This window comes from Fragaria vesca, linkage group LG3 (genome assembly GCF_000184155.1).
Source record: "Fragaria vesca subsp. vesca linkage group LG3, FraVesHawaii_1.0, whole genome shotgun sequence".
In the NCBI taxonomy this organism is placed as follows: domain Eukaryota; kingdom Viridiplantae; phylum Streptophyta; class Magnoliopsida; order Rosales; family Rosaceae; genus Fragaria; species Fragaria vesca.
The window spans coordinates 12,259,371-12,273,465 of NC_020493.1; the positions used below are offsets into that span (position 1 = coordinate 12,259,371).

The 14,095-nt window shown below is 36.4% G+C and overlaps 1 protein-coding gene across 1 annotated transcript in view; it reads left to right on the top strand.

Moving 5' to 3' along the window:
- Positions 1 to 14,095, top strand: part of LOC101292880 — a 29,070-nt gene that overhangs the window by 13,998 nt on the left and 977 nt on the right. The gene's annotated exons all lie outside the window — the stretch shown is intronic.

Genomic DNA, 14,095 nt, shown 5'->3' on the forward strand with positions numbered 1-14,095 from the left:
TCACACACGGCGGCGCTAGGGGGGGCGTGTCACCGGTCTAGAAATGTTGCTGGGAGAGAGACCGACCGAACGGGACCGGTCTGGCGGCGAACGGAGGTCGGACGGCGGCGGGAGGACGGCCGGAAGTCTGCTGGGTGTAGAGAGAAAAAACTCGGGTGGGAAGAGAAGAAAAATCGGGAGGGAGAGAGAGAGAAAGGAAGAAGAAATGGGTTGGGCTCGGCCCAGCCGACCCAACTCTCCTTTTAATCCAAAATTCAACACCCCGAAAAATAATACCCGAATAAAAATTACCTTTTACTAGCTAAAATTTACTATTTTTACCGTCGTCGTATTTTCTTCATACGAATAATCCTCCGCACATAATCGTCCCCGAAACCCCTCTAGGGACCAATTAAACTATTTACTCAATGACGGAGACGGTAAAATTCTTATTATAATCACGCTAGTAAATAAGGTAAAAATATAAGGGTCGGGATGTGACAGTATAAGGTAACGGTATAACTTAGTTAAATCAAAAACTACAATATGAAAAGGAATTACTATTTTCGGGGTGTGTTAATAGGCTTTCAAAACGAGCAACGAGAATTGCAGGGGTCCAATGAGACATCAAGGAAAGGCCAGTGCACCTCAATTGCTTGAGGAATTGACCGGACGGCCTCCGAGAAATTAGAGTCGTGTTTGGGTGACATGTTCGGGTGACATCAATGTCCCCCGGGTGCCGCCATTTACAACCATGGCGTCACCATCATGCTTCATGGAGAAGCTAGATCCCGAATGTTTTTGTTTTGTGGGGAAGAATGAATGTCCATGAGGATTTCTTAAAATTCGGGACCATTATATCTCTTTTAGGATGACCGATTTGGTCAAACCAAGGCCTATATGAGTCGGTGTCCCAAATATCATGTTTGGCAACAACATGTGATTCGATATTCGAATCATAGTGACACACAATCCACTAGATTGACTCATAAACTTCTCTAAGATGCATTTCACTCCGTATTCATGAGAAGTTATACACAAAATAATTCTTGTTCATTCTCACAATGTGTTTTCAAATGAAAACTAGTAGCATAAATGTCTTTAAAGTTCAACATGGTTCGGTTGCCTCCCAATGCATAGAAGGCATCTGTGACGTTGATGATGGCTCCATAAGGCATCAAGATATAAGCTAAACCGCGTCCTTAAATGACTGGTATGATTCAATTATTATAGTCACATAATTTTACAAAGGCACAAAATCCAAAGATAGTTGCCGGTTTCTTAGAATGTTGTGGGTAGTTCCACTATTTACGAAGCACTCAATGTCTCTATGAGACAGATCTACAAAATGGAGTAGATAGGAGAGTAAATAGTTCCACTTGAACCATTTAGAATGATTGAAAGAAGCTACAAAAAACTGCAATCCTGAGAGTGCATAAAAATTTCCTCGCAGAATGACCTTTGCGCACTAAAACAGCCTTAACTTCTTCGTTAAAATAGATATGGATGAACTGCGAAAAATTCTGAAAACTACACTAGTAGAGTTCCAATGATATAAAGCTCACTGTCTGATTCATCCGAATCTGTTCATAAAGCTCAAACGAAGTTGGCTGTCCAGAAGGGACAGATTGCTGTTTTTCGTAGATTTGGCATTGGCAAAGCTTTGAAGCTTGTCGTTGGCATGGAGGCTTATGCTCAGCCATGGGGACGTGCTGATGATGATTGTCTAGTTTTGAGAAGTCTTCAACGTCTTTTACAAGACAGAAATTGGTTTAATAGCGTAGGGGGATCCAAAATCAAAAGCTTTCGGTAACTCTAAGTCAGCATGACCAGGCATGTCCGTGGAGGGTCGGTAGTGCGAGACACAGTTAAACCACTATCTCCTTAATTTCAGACAATTCTAAGACATTACATTGAGCTTGGATGAGCTTAGTTGAACAACTGATGATGGAAAATCCGTTATAGAGTAGAAGACTTAATAGGAAACACGTTGGCAATCCTCCTTGAGGATGCAAAGCTGTGCTTCATCTTCACTTGGAAGAGTCCAATCGGCACAATCTAACCATGTAGATTGTATATATGCCATGCTTCTAAGGATGATGTAAAAAATTGTACATCTTTTTTGTAAATCAATATGAAACATAAGAGGAGAATAGTTTCATTTCGAAAGAAATTGGCATTCATTATTGCTAATGTGAGTACATCGAGGTCTCGAATAGATGAAGGACATCGATACGACGCCTTATTACATATAGCTTAGAAAGAAAATCAGAGTTTTAGCTGATGACGTTAAAGTCAAGGGCATCTAGAGCTAGATCCAAATCTTTGAAATCCGTGATCATGAGGTTGACGTTCTTATCCTCATTTTGATTTTTCGTACCTTTTTATATGCATTCACAATTTGAAGGAGAGCTAGACAACTCCTTAACCAGTGATCTAGAGATCCACACAGTCGCATTGTCCTGAGCGGACGTGAGTAGTTTTGACAACTTGTTGTCTAGACCGGGAGTGTCGCCATTAGGGCCAGCGGCACCTCCCCCTCTTTTCTAGACATTAGTGTGGCTTTTTCTATCGTTGCAGTGACCCATATTGTTTTTCACACACTAGGGGACAATCCCATATGTGTGTAGACCAATACGTTTATCGTATTAGCGTATATGCAATTCTCGATTGCAATTGTATGATCAAAATCAAGCCTCATTGGTAATTCCAAATCAACTTGGAGAGCCTAGAGAACTTGATAATGATCGAAATCGAATCGGCTAAAGATTATGGATCAGGATGCCACGGAATATCATCGATGATATATAGTCAAATAAGGTGGTAAGCAATCCACTTGACTTAATAACTCAACTTGTTGAGTTAGATAGACATTTCAAGAAACGCTCCATAAGTGCATTCCACATTACATTGTGGTCATTAACTTTTTACACAGATTGCCATTAAGGGCTTTTGTCGATGTGGCACTTCAAAACTTTGAGCGCATGAGATGTGAAATCTCGGTATCTAGGCTTGTTAGCCTAGGGTTCAAAACATGTGGTTTAATCCTTTCTAATGAAAGGTTCCACAGATACTAAGCGAAGATTCGCCTTAGGTATCGAATACATCAAAACTCAAATGAGCAGAACGTAATGTTGCTCTTGCATACAAAACCAAGCAGTTATGAGACTCGATAGAGGTCACAAATGATGCTTTTTAATGGTTTGTCCTTCAGATTGATCACACACAATCCTAAAAAGCCGTAAATTGATCAAACACAATTCGAAAAAGGTCTCGGATTGATCAAACACAATTCAGAGAAAGGTAGGGGTTGATATACACAACCCGGATAAAGAAACAAGAGTGATCAAACACACACTTGACCCACGAATAAAATTCCAGGATTTTTACCTGCACGCATAAAATCTCAAGCATAGAATGGAGATGGAAAAGGGAGGAAAGGATTTTATCCTGCTCGAGTTATTAAACTTGGAAAAGTTTAGGGTTTCAAAACATACCATTCGAAACTTCAAACACTCGAAGAAATTGAAAATTGTAGTTAGAGGAAACCAAAAAATCGTCGGCGGGAGGCGGCCAAGGGATTGGTAGCCGGTGGTGTCGGACAACGGCCAGGAAAATGGGCGGCGGCGGCGGTCGGACAGAGGAGCTAAAAAACGCTTTTTAAGATCTCGAAAAATAAAATGGTAGGCTATTAGTTCTAGGGTTAGAACAAAGTACATAATAACGTGATCAAGTATAAAGTGTAGAGAATTAGAGATGGCAAGAGAATCATCAAAGAGATGTATCTTATTCATTGAGAGGTGTCAAGACCCACCCCGAATTTCACCCTGAAACCCGATGTAATTCCTGCAGGGTCCACCTCCAAGGAAAATTTACCGAAAATTCGGCATAATCTACCTTGAAAATGGACAACCCTTACCTAAAAATTCCAACTTACAGTTCTATAACCAAACAAACCAACCTCAACACCTGGAGTCATCCTGCACCCCAAGATCAACATATCTCCCAATATAACAATTACTAAACTAAAATAATCTCACAACCAACATCAGACAATTAATAATTTACTACACCAACACTCGGATAAGCACACCAGGAGATTGACTCGACGACATAGAAAGGAAAACCAGACGCCGTGAAGGCGGCGGAGCACGGCAGCGCACACAAGAACTCGGTGGGTGAGGGATTTGCCGGAACTCAACAATTCACCGGAGAATTGAAATTAGGGATTAGGGTTTCGATTGCAAAGAATTTAAGACATGGAATCGAAGAAGAAGGAAGGAGGAGGAGAACCTTAACCTTCACAGTCGTCGTCCCGGTCGGAGCTTGTCGGATTCTGATGAACACAGTGGTGTTCATCAATTTCGATCTCCAAGGATCCGGGGTTATTTATGGAATTTTATTATTGGGTTTTGAAGAGAAGAAGGAGGAGATCATTTTGGCAGTCATCTTGCCGTGAGACAGCGGCGTAGTGCGGAGGACGCCGGAGGCAGGTGAAGTTGGGTGAGAGAGAGAGCTGGGCTCGGATCAACGCCCGAGTGTGGCTTTTCTGAAGTCAACCCAACTTATTTCCCTATATACCCAAACCAACGGCCAAGATCAAAACCCTACTTAATCCGACAACCAAGATTAAATGAGCTATTCTAATTTCAGAAAATAAATTTCTTTTACCAAACCTTCAATAAATCGTAAAAAATACTTCAAAGCTTTGAAAATAAACCGAAAACACCGTAGAACCCGTGTTGACGCGAACTACGACATCGAGACCTTAAAAGAAGAATTTGACATTTTCAGAAGCACTCGCAAATAAACTCGAGTGTTAACTTACTAAGTTACTGAGCACGCTTAAATTCCTCAGTAACTCGTAGAATACCCAGTAAATAGGTAAAATTGGGTACGGGGCGTTACAATAGAATCTCTTTATATAGGGAATTACAAAGTATCAATATGGTAATGATAAGGAATACATAGTCATAATCTAATTACATATCATATTGGCATAAAGCCAATGCACACATAAGGAATATCCTAGAAGGATGCAAAATATCCTAGAATAATTTTGTAATTAGTAAAAACATATTTTTTTAATAAAAACAAAATTTTAAAAATATTAGAAATCATACTTTGATGATGTGGATATGCCCCATAAAAGAATATAGGGTATAAAAGAAATAAAATCAAAAAAGTAAAAATGAAAAAAGAAATTTTGCAATTAATAAAAACAGATTTTTTTTAATAAAAACGAAAATTTAAAAATATTAGAAATCATACTTTATTGACGTGGGTATGCCACGTTAGTTGCCACATAAGATGGACTCTAGGTGGTTCACCAAAAGATGGTTCATCTAACGTTACTCAAGCAGAAAAGAGGTTTGAGGAGGAAGAATATAACAAGAAAGGATTTAATTAGCTCTTCTGCCATGCGTAGGTTGTGAATATACTGAATTACTCATTTCATAAATCGCGACCTTACGTTTATTGTAACGATCAACATGACGCAACATCAACTAATACCCTGTTTTGCTAGTTAGTTTCTATCAATCTAGCGTTAGGTGACTTAAGTCCATGCCATTTTCTCCGTCTCTCGTGTTTCTCTTCATTTGTTCTCTCTTCTTTCCGTTTCATCTGTATAACGCTAGAAACCCAATTATTCAGACTAATGGTTGCTTGAATTTAAATTCTATAACAAATCTCGACCCGAGTGATATATAAGAGCTTTGACTCTTCTCTTCCTTAAGCTCTTTAACTTTTTAGAGGGACAAATTAAAGAAACGAGGAACTACTTATGTGCATTAGCACTTTCTCCAAAAGTTTGTTTCCAGAATAGTGTTGCCTTGTCACAGAACGCACTCTCCGAAGCAACTCTGCCTTTAGAGAGAGGAGAGCCTATTTGCGGCGCACCAGGAAATTTAACAGGGAGTGGGTGGCACGCACTGTCTGTGCAATTGGGGAATTCTTGGCCTAACTTCTTCCTTCCTATCTCTAACACAATGACAACAACCCTTCTAGCTCCCTCCGTGTTTGTTTTGGTCTCCAAGAGAAAGAGGCGACGCTGGAAAAGAGATGGAGGCGCTGGAAAGCCTCGTTGGAGACTCGCCGTGAAAAAAAAAAAAACCATAAAAGAGATATTAAGGATTCAGGCACCATTCAAGGAAACAAAAACATAGAATTGAACAAGAAGAGAAGAGGAGAGAAACCCTACCCACCACTGTTACAGTCATCGTCGGAGCTCGCCAGAAATTGAAGAACACAGTGAAGCATCCTTGAATTCGATCTCCATTGAATTGGGTTGCATGTCTGATATATGGACTGGGTTTTGTAGAGTAGAAGAAGAGAAAGAGTTTGGTGGTGGTCTCGCCGTTTGGGGTGGCCGGAATCGGGCGAAGGACGGCGGAGAAGATGGATGCGGCAGAGAGAGAGAGGAGGAGGAGAGAGACAGACAGGTCAACAGTCTCTTCCCTTTTATAGGGAAATGTACAGCCAAGATTAAAAGGAGGAAAACAATCAACGGCCCAGATTTTAAAATGTTATTTCCTAATTTCAGAAAATTCTATTAATTCCCGAAACTTCGATATCGTAAAAATAGCTCGATTCTCTGAAAATTAATCCGAAGACAGCGGTGAACTCGTCTCACCATGTACTTCGACACCGGGTCCTTAAAAGAGGAATATGACATTTCGAGAAAAACTCGAAAATAGACTCAGGAGTTAATTTAGAAATTAACCGAGCGCGGTTACTAACTTTCGGTAACTCAACGAACGCTCGGTAAATTTCTTCGGGACATCTCAATAAAGTAGAATTCGAGCAAAGTTACTACTTCATTCAAGTAGAAGTAAATGCAGAAGAATGTGAGTAAGGTTCGGGATATATCACATACTAATGTGGTGACTTGTTCAATAGGTTATATACAAGTGTACGTCTTTATGAACCAACTATATTGAGAAAGCAAAATTTTCAAAAATCTTGTCAAATAGAATGTGACTGGAATAGTGAAATACGGTTAGGGTTGAAAAATCATAAATATGTGGCGATACAAAGTCATAAATATGTGAAAGTAAAAATTCCACCGTCCGATGTAGACATGGTGATTAAATAGGTCTACTGAAAAAAATTTACCCTGTTTCGGATTCGTTAGACCCCCCATCGAACCGGTCAACCTAAATTCAACATCATTTTTTACACGAAAAGCGGTTGACTGGCATCGTGCGAAACCCTATTTTTTTTTCGTTTTCGAACCTAAAACTCATATACATGAGATTTAGGAACGCATGAAAAAAAATTGTTAAATTGGCCCTCCAGTGGTTAGGCACCCCTTAGGAGCGCCTAAGCGTATTTAGAGTTGACAAGAAGCAAACGTTACCGAAAGTTTGTGAATTTTTAACCCTACTTGTATTTCACTATTCCGGTCACATCCTATTTCATAAGATTTTTGAAAATATTTTTTCTTTAGTATAGTTGGTTCACAATGATGTACAAGTCATATAACCTATTAAACAAGTTATACCGCTTTAGTAGGTACGTGGCGATCCAAGGTCATAAATATGTGAAAGTAAAAATTTCACCGTCAGATGTAGATATGGTGATTAAATAGGTCTACTGAAAAAATCCCACCCTGTTTCGGATTCGTTAGACCTCCCATCGAACTGGTCAACCTAAATTCAACATCATCTTTTACACGAAAAGCTGTTGAATGGCATCGTGCGAAACCCTATTTTTTTATTTTTTTGGAACCTAAAACTCGCATTCATGAGATGTAGGAACGCATGAAAAAAATTGTTAAATTGGCCCTTCGGTGGTTAGGCTCCCCTTAAGAGCGTCTAAGCGTATTTAGAGTTGAATGCTTTTATCGGGAAGCAAACGTTACCGAAAGTTTGTAATTTTTTAACCCTATATGTATTTCACTATTCCGGTCACATCCTATTTCATAAGATTTTTGAAAATGTTATCTCTTTAGTATAGTTGGTTCACAATGATGTACAAGTTATATAACCTATTAAATAAGTTATACCGCTTTAGTAGGCACGTGGCGATCCGAGGTTATAAATAGGTGAAAATAAAAATTTCACCATCAGATGTAGATATGGTGATTAAATAGGTCTACCGAAAAAAACACACCTTGTATCAGATTCGTTAGACCCCCCATCGAACCGGTCAACCTAAATTCAACATCATTTTTACACGAAAAACGGTTGACTAGCATCATGCGAAACCCTTATTTTTTGTTTTTTTTTTAACCTAAAACTCACATACATGAGATTTAGGAATGCATGAAAAAAAATTGTTAAATTGGCCCTCCAGTGGTTTGACTCCCTTTAAGAGCGCCTAAGCGTATTTAGAATCGAATGCTTTTATCGGGAAGCAAACGTTACCGAAACTTCGTGATTTTTTAACCCTATATGTATTTCACTATTCCGGTCACATCTTATTTCATAAGATTTTTGAAAATTTTGTCCTTTTAGTATAGTTGGATCACAATGATGTACAAGTCATATAACCTACTAAACAAGTTATACCGCTTTAGTAGGCATGTGGCGATCCGAGGTCATAAATATGTGAAAATAAAAATTCCACCGTTACATGTAGACATGGTGATTAAATAGGTCTACTGAAAAAAAATCCACCCTGTTTCGGATTCGTTAGACCCCCTATCGAACTGGTCAACCTAAATTCAACATTATTTTTTACATGAAAAGCGGTTGACTGGCATCGCGTGAAACCGTATTTTTTTTCGTTTTCAAACTTAAAACTCGTACACATGAGATTTAGTAAATCATGAAAAAAAATTGTTAAATTGACTCTCCGGTGGTTAGGCTCCCCTTAGGAGCGCCTAAGCGTATTTAGAGTTAACTGTTTTTATCGGGAAGCAAACGTTACCGAAAGTTTGTGATTTTTTAACCCTATATGTATTTTACTATTCCGGTCACATCCTATTTCACAAGATTTTTGAAAATTTTGTCTTTTCAGTATAGTTAGCTCACAATGATGTACAAGTCATATAACCTACTAAACAAGTTATACCGCTTTAATAGGCACGTGGCGATCCGAGCTTATAAATATGTGAAAATAAAAATTTCACCTTCAGATGTAGACATCGTGATTAAATAGGTATTTTGAAAAAAAATCCACCATGTTTCGGATTCATTAGACCCCCTATCAAACCGGTCAACATAAATTCAACATTATTTTTTACATGAAAAGTGGTTGACTGGCATCGTGTGAAACCATATTTTTTTTGTTTTTGAACCTCAAACTCGTATACATGAGATTTAGGAACTCATGAAAAAAAATTGTTAAATTGACCCTCCGGTGGTTAGGCTCTCCTTAGGAGCGCCTAAGCGTATTTAGAGTTGACTGCTTTTATCGAGAAGCAAACGTTACCGAAAGTTTATGATTTTTTAACCCTATCTGTATTTCACTATTCCGGTCACATCCTATTTCACAAGATTTTTGAAAATTTTGTCTTTTCAGTATAGTTGGTTCACAATGATATCCAAGTCATATAACCTACTAAACAAGTTATACCGTTTTAATATGCACGTGGCGATCCGAGCTTATAAATATGTGAAAATAAAAATTTCACCTTCAGATGTAGACATGGTGATTAAATAGGTCTACTGAAAAAAATTCACCCTATTTCGGATTCGTTAGGTCACCCATCAAATTGGTTAACTTTAATTCAACCTTATTTTTTATACGAAACGTGGTTGATCGACATCGTGTGAGACCCCATTTTCCCTCAACCATTTTCTTGAAATGTTATATTCCTCTTTTAAGGCCCCAGTGTCAAAGTACAAAGCGACACGAGTTCACTGCTATATTCAGATTAATTTTTGGGGTTCCACTTGTGTGCCTTAAGATATGGATACCCAACAAGTTTTGACTTGCTATAGCAGGTTAAAACAAACTAACACCGTTAACTCTCCGTTAAGTCTCTCTATATCTACAGTTTTCATTAGAAATATCTACCTTTCAGATGAGCAAAATCACACAAAAGTAGACTTTCTAGAAATCAAAATGATTCTTTAGACTGTCTACAATTATCATAAGAAACATCTACTACTGTCATAAAAAATATCACAGAAAATGTTGCAAGTTGAAAAACACATTTAACATAAGACACATCTACTATTTTCATTAGAAAAGTAGACTTTTTACAAATCAAAATTGTTCATGAGATTGAATCAACCCAATGTAAAATTTGCAACTCAACATTTAACATAAGATACATCTACTGTTTTTATTACAAATCTCTACCATTAACATAAACGAAATCAAAGAAAAGTAGACTTTCTAGAAATCAAAATTGTGAGATTGAGATTGAACCAACCGAAGGTAAAAGATGCAAAGTCTACATCTAACATAAGACACAACTACTTTTTCATAAGAAATGTCTACCATTAACATAAGAGAAATCAAAGAAAAGTAGACTTTCTGAAAATCAAAATTGTTCTTGAGATTAAATCAATAATGGAATGTGAAAGTTGCAAAGTCTACATTTAACATAAGACACGTCTACTATTTTCATTCGAAACGCCTACCATTAACATAAGAGAAATCAAAGAAAAGTAGACTTTCTGGAAAATTAAATTGTTCTTGAGATTGAATCAATAATGGAAGGTGAAAGTTACAAAGTCTACATTTAACATAAGACACGTCTACTATTTTCATTAGAAACGTCTACCATTAACATAAGAGAAATCAAAGAAAAGTAGAGTTTCTGGAAAATTAAATTGTTCTTGAGATTGAAGCAAATTAACCAAGGTAAAGAATGCAAAGTCTACATTTAACATAAGACACAACAATTTTTTTCAAAAGAAAAGGCTACCATTAACATAAGAGAAATCAAAGGAAAGTAGATTTTCTGGAAATCTAAATTATTCTTGAGATTGAAGCAAACCAAGGTAAAAGATGAAAAGTCTACATTTAACATAAGACACAACTACTTTTTTCATAAGAAATGGCTACCATTAACATAAGAGAAATCAAAGAAAAGTAGATTTTCTGGAAATCTAAATTGTTCTTGAGATTGAAGTAAACCAAGGTAAAAGATGCAAAGTCTACATCTAACATAAGACACAACTACTTTTTTTATAAAAAATGGTTACCATTAACATAAGAGAAATCAAAGAAAAGTAGACTTTCTAGAAAATTAAATTGTTCTTGAGATTGAAGTAAATTAACCAAGGTAAAAATGTAAAGTCTACATTTAACATAAGACACAACAACTTTTTTCATAAGAAATGGCTACCATTAACATAAGAGAAATCAAAGAAAAGTAGACTTTCTGGAAATCTAAATTAGTTCTTGAGATTGAAGCAAATTAACCAAGGTAAAAAATGCAAAGTCTACATTTAACATAAGACAGAACAACTTTTTTCATAAGAAATGTCTACCATTAACATAAGAGAAATCAAAGAAAAGTAGACTTTCTGGAAATCAAAATTGTTCTTGAGATTGAATCAATAATGGAAGATGAAAGTTGCAAAGTCTACATTTAACATAAGACACGTCTACTATTTTCATTCGAAACGCCTACCATTAACATATGAGAAATCAAAGAAAAGTAGATTTTCTGGAAAATTAAATTGTTCTTGAGATTGAATCAATAATGGAAGGTGAAAGTTGCAAAGTCTACATTTAACATAAGACACGTCTACTATTTTCATTAGAAACGTCTACCATTAACATAAGAGAAATCAAAGAAAAGTAGAGTTTTTGGAAAATTAAATTGTTCTTGAGATTGAAGCAAATTAACCAAGATAAAAATGCAAAGTCTACATTTAACATAAGACACAACAACTTTTTTCATAAGAAATGGCTACCATTAACATAAGAGAAATCAAAGAAAAGTAGACTTTCTGGAAATTTAAATTGCTCTTGAGATTGAATCAATAATGGAAGGTGAAAGTTGCAAAGTCTACATTTAACATAAGATACAACTGCTGTTTTTATGAGAAATGTCTATCATTTAAATGGGCAAAATCACAGAAAAGTAGACATTCTGGAAATCAAAATTGTTCTTGAGATTGAATCAATGAACATTCACAAAATGAAAATTGACCGTCTGATGTGATCATTATAGTGAAGCATAGCTATGGTATAAAATTCAACTGGATTCAACAATGTTCGATGCTCGATCAAAGCGGTCAACCCTAATTCATCTTCACTTATCACACGAAAACTATCTTACCTACCTCTTCGTGACCTAGTTTGGTGGATTCTTCAACACAATAAAGTGTCACATAGATGAGACATAACTACCCATGTAAAAATTTGGGGACGTTTACCACCTGAGGATAGGGCTCTCCTTATTGAAGTATAAGCATAAATAGGGTTGACCGCTTCGATCGGGGCCCAAACATTGACAAATTAAAGTGATTTTCCTATCATAGCCATATTTTACTATACCGATCACATCCTATTTCATGAGATTTTTGAAAATTTTGCTTCCTCTATATAGTTGGTTCACAAAGTTGTACACTAGCATATAACCTATCAAACAAGTTATATTACTTTAGTAGGCATGTTATGATTTCGATGACTAAAATTCATAAAATGAAAATTGACCGTATGATGTGATCATTATAGTGAAACATGACTGTGGTATAAAATTCAACTGGATTCAATAATGTTCGGGGCTCGATCAAAGCGGTCAACCCTAATTCATATTCACTTATCACACGAAAACTATCTTACCTACCTCTTTGTGACCTAGTTTGGTGGATTCTTCAACACAATAAAGTCTCACATAGATGAGATTTAACCACCCATGTAACACTTTGGGGGACATTTACCACCCGAGGATAGGGCTCTCCTTAGTGAAGCATAAACGTAAATAGGGTTGACCGCTTCGATCGGGGCCCAAACATTGGCAAATTAAAGTGATTTTTCTACCGTAGCCATATTTTACTATACCAATCACATCCTATTTCACAAGATTTTTGAAAATTTTGCTTCCTCTATATAGTTGGTTCACAAAGTTGTACACTAGCATATAACCTACCAAACAAGTTATACCACATTAGTAGGTACGTTGTGATTCCAATGACTAAAATTCAGACGCAGTTGTGAAGTGGGTCCCGCCAGTGGTCCGTGACATTTTTCGGTGAATTTTTCAGACACTGGAGCTATTTTCTATGCATTTTTCAAGTTTGCAAATGGTGGAAAAAATGTAAAACTTTAATAACATGGACAGATTAGTGACTTAGGACGAATGAGGTCGCAACATGTGGCAATTACTGTTGAATTTTCAGAAAAGGAATCCCCCGAAATGGAAACTTACCATTCCTTTTATAGTAGATTTCCATAAATAGTAACTTTTGTTTTTAAAGCATAACTATCCCCTCAAAATGGAAACTTACCCTTCCTTTTATAGTTGATTTCCATAAATAGTAACTTTTGTTTTTAGAGCATAACTATCCCCCCAAAATGGAATCTTACCCTTCCTTTTATAGTTGATTTCTATAAATAGTAACTTTCGTTTTTAGAGCATAACTATTCCCCCAAAAATGGAAACTTACCCTTCCTTTTATAGTTGATTTCCATAAATAGTAACTTTCGTTTTTAGAGCATAACTATCTCCCCAAAATGGAAACTTACCCTTCTTTTTATAGTTGATTTCCATAAATAGTAACTTTCAGAAAGTCTACTTTTGCATGTCAGTTAGCTCATGTTATTATTAGACTTAACTCATGTTAATAGTAGACTTAACTCATGTTAATAGTAAACTTTACATCTTAGAGTACTTGATCCAACTTTGAAGAACAATCTCAAGAACGAATTTCCAAAAAGTTTACTTTTTTGTGATTTTGTTCATCCAAATGGTAGACATTTCTCATGAAAAAAGTAATTGTGTCTTATGTTAAATGTAGACTTTGTAACTTTCATCTTCAATTATTGATTCAATCTCAAGAACAATTTTGATTTCCAGAAAATCTACATTTTTGTGATTTTGCTCATCCAAATGGTGGACATTTCTCATGAAAATAGTAGCTGTGTTTTATGTTAAATGTAGACTTTGCAACTTTTGCCTTTAATGGGTTCAATATCAAGAACCTTTTTGATTTCCAGAAAGTCTACCTTTTTGTGATTTTGCTTATCAAAATGGTAGACATTT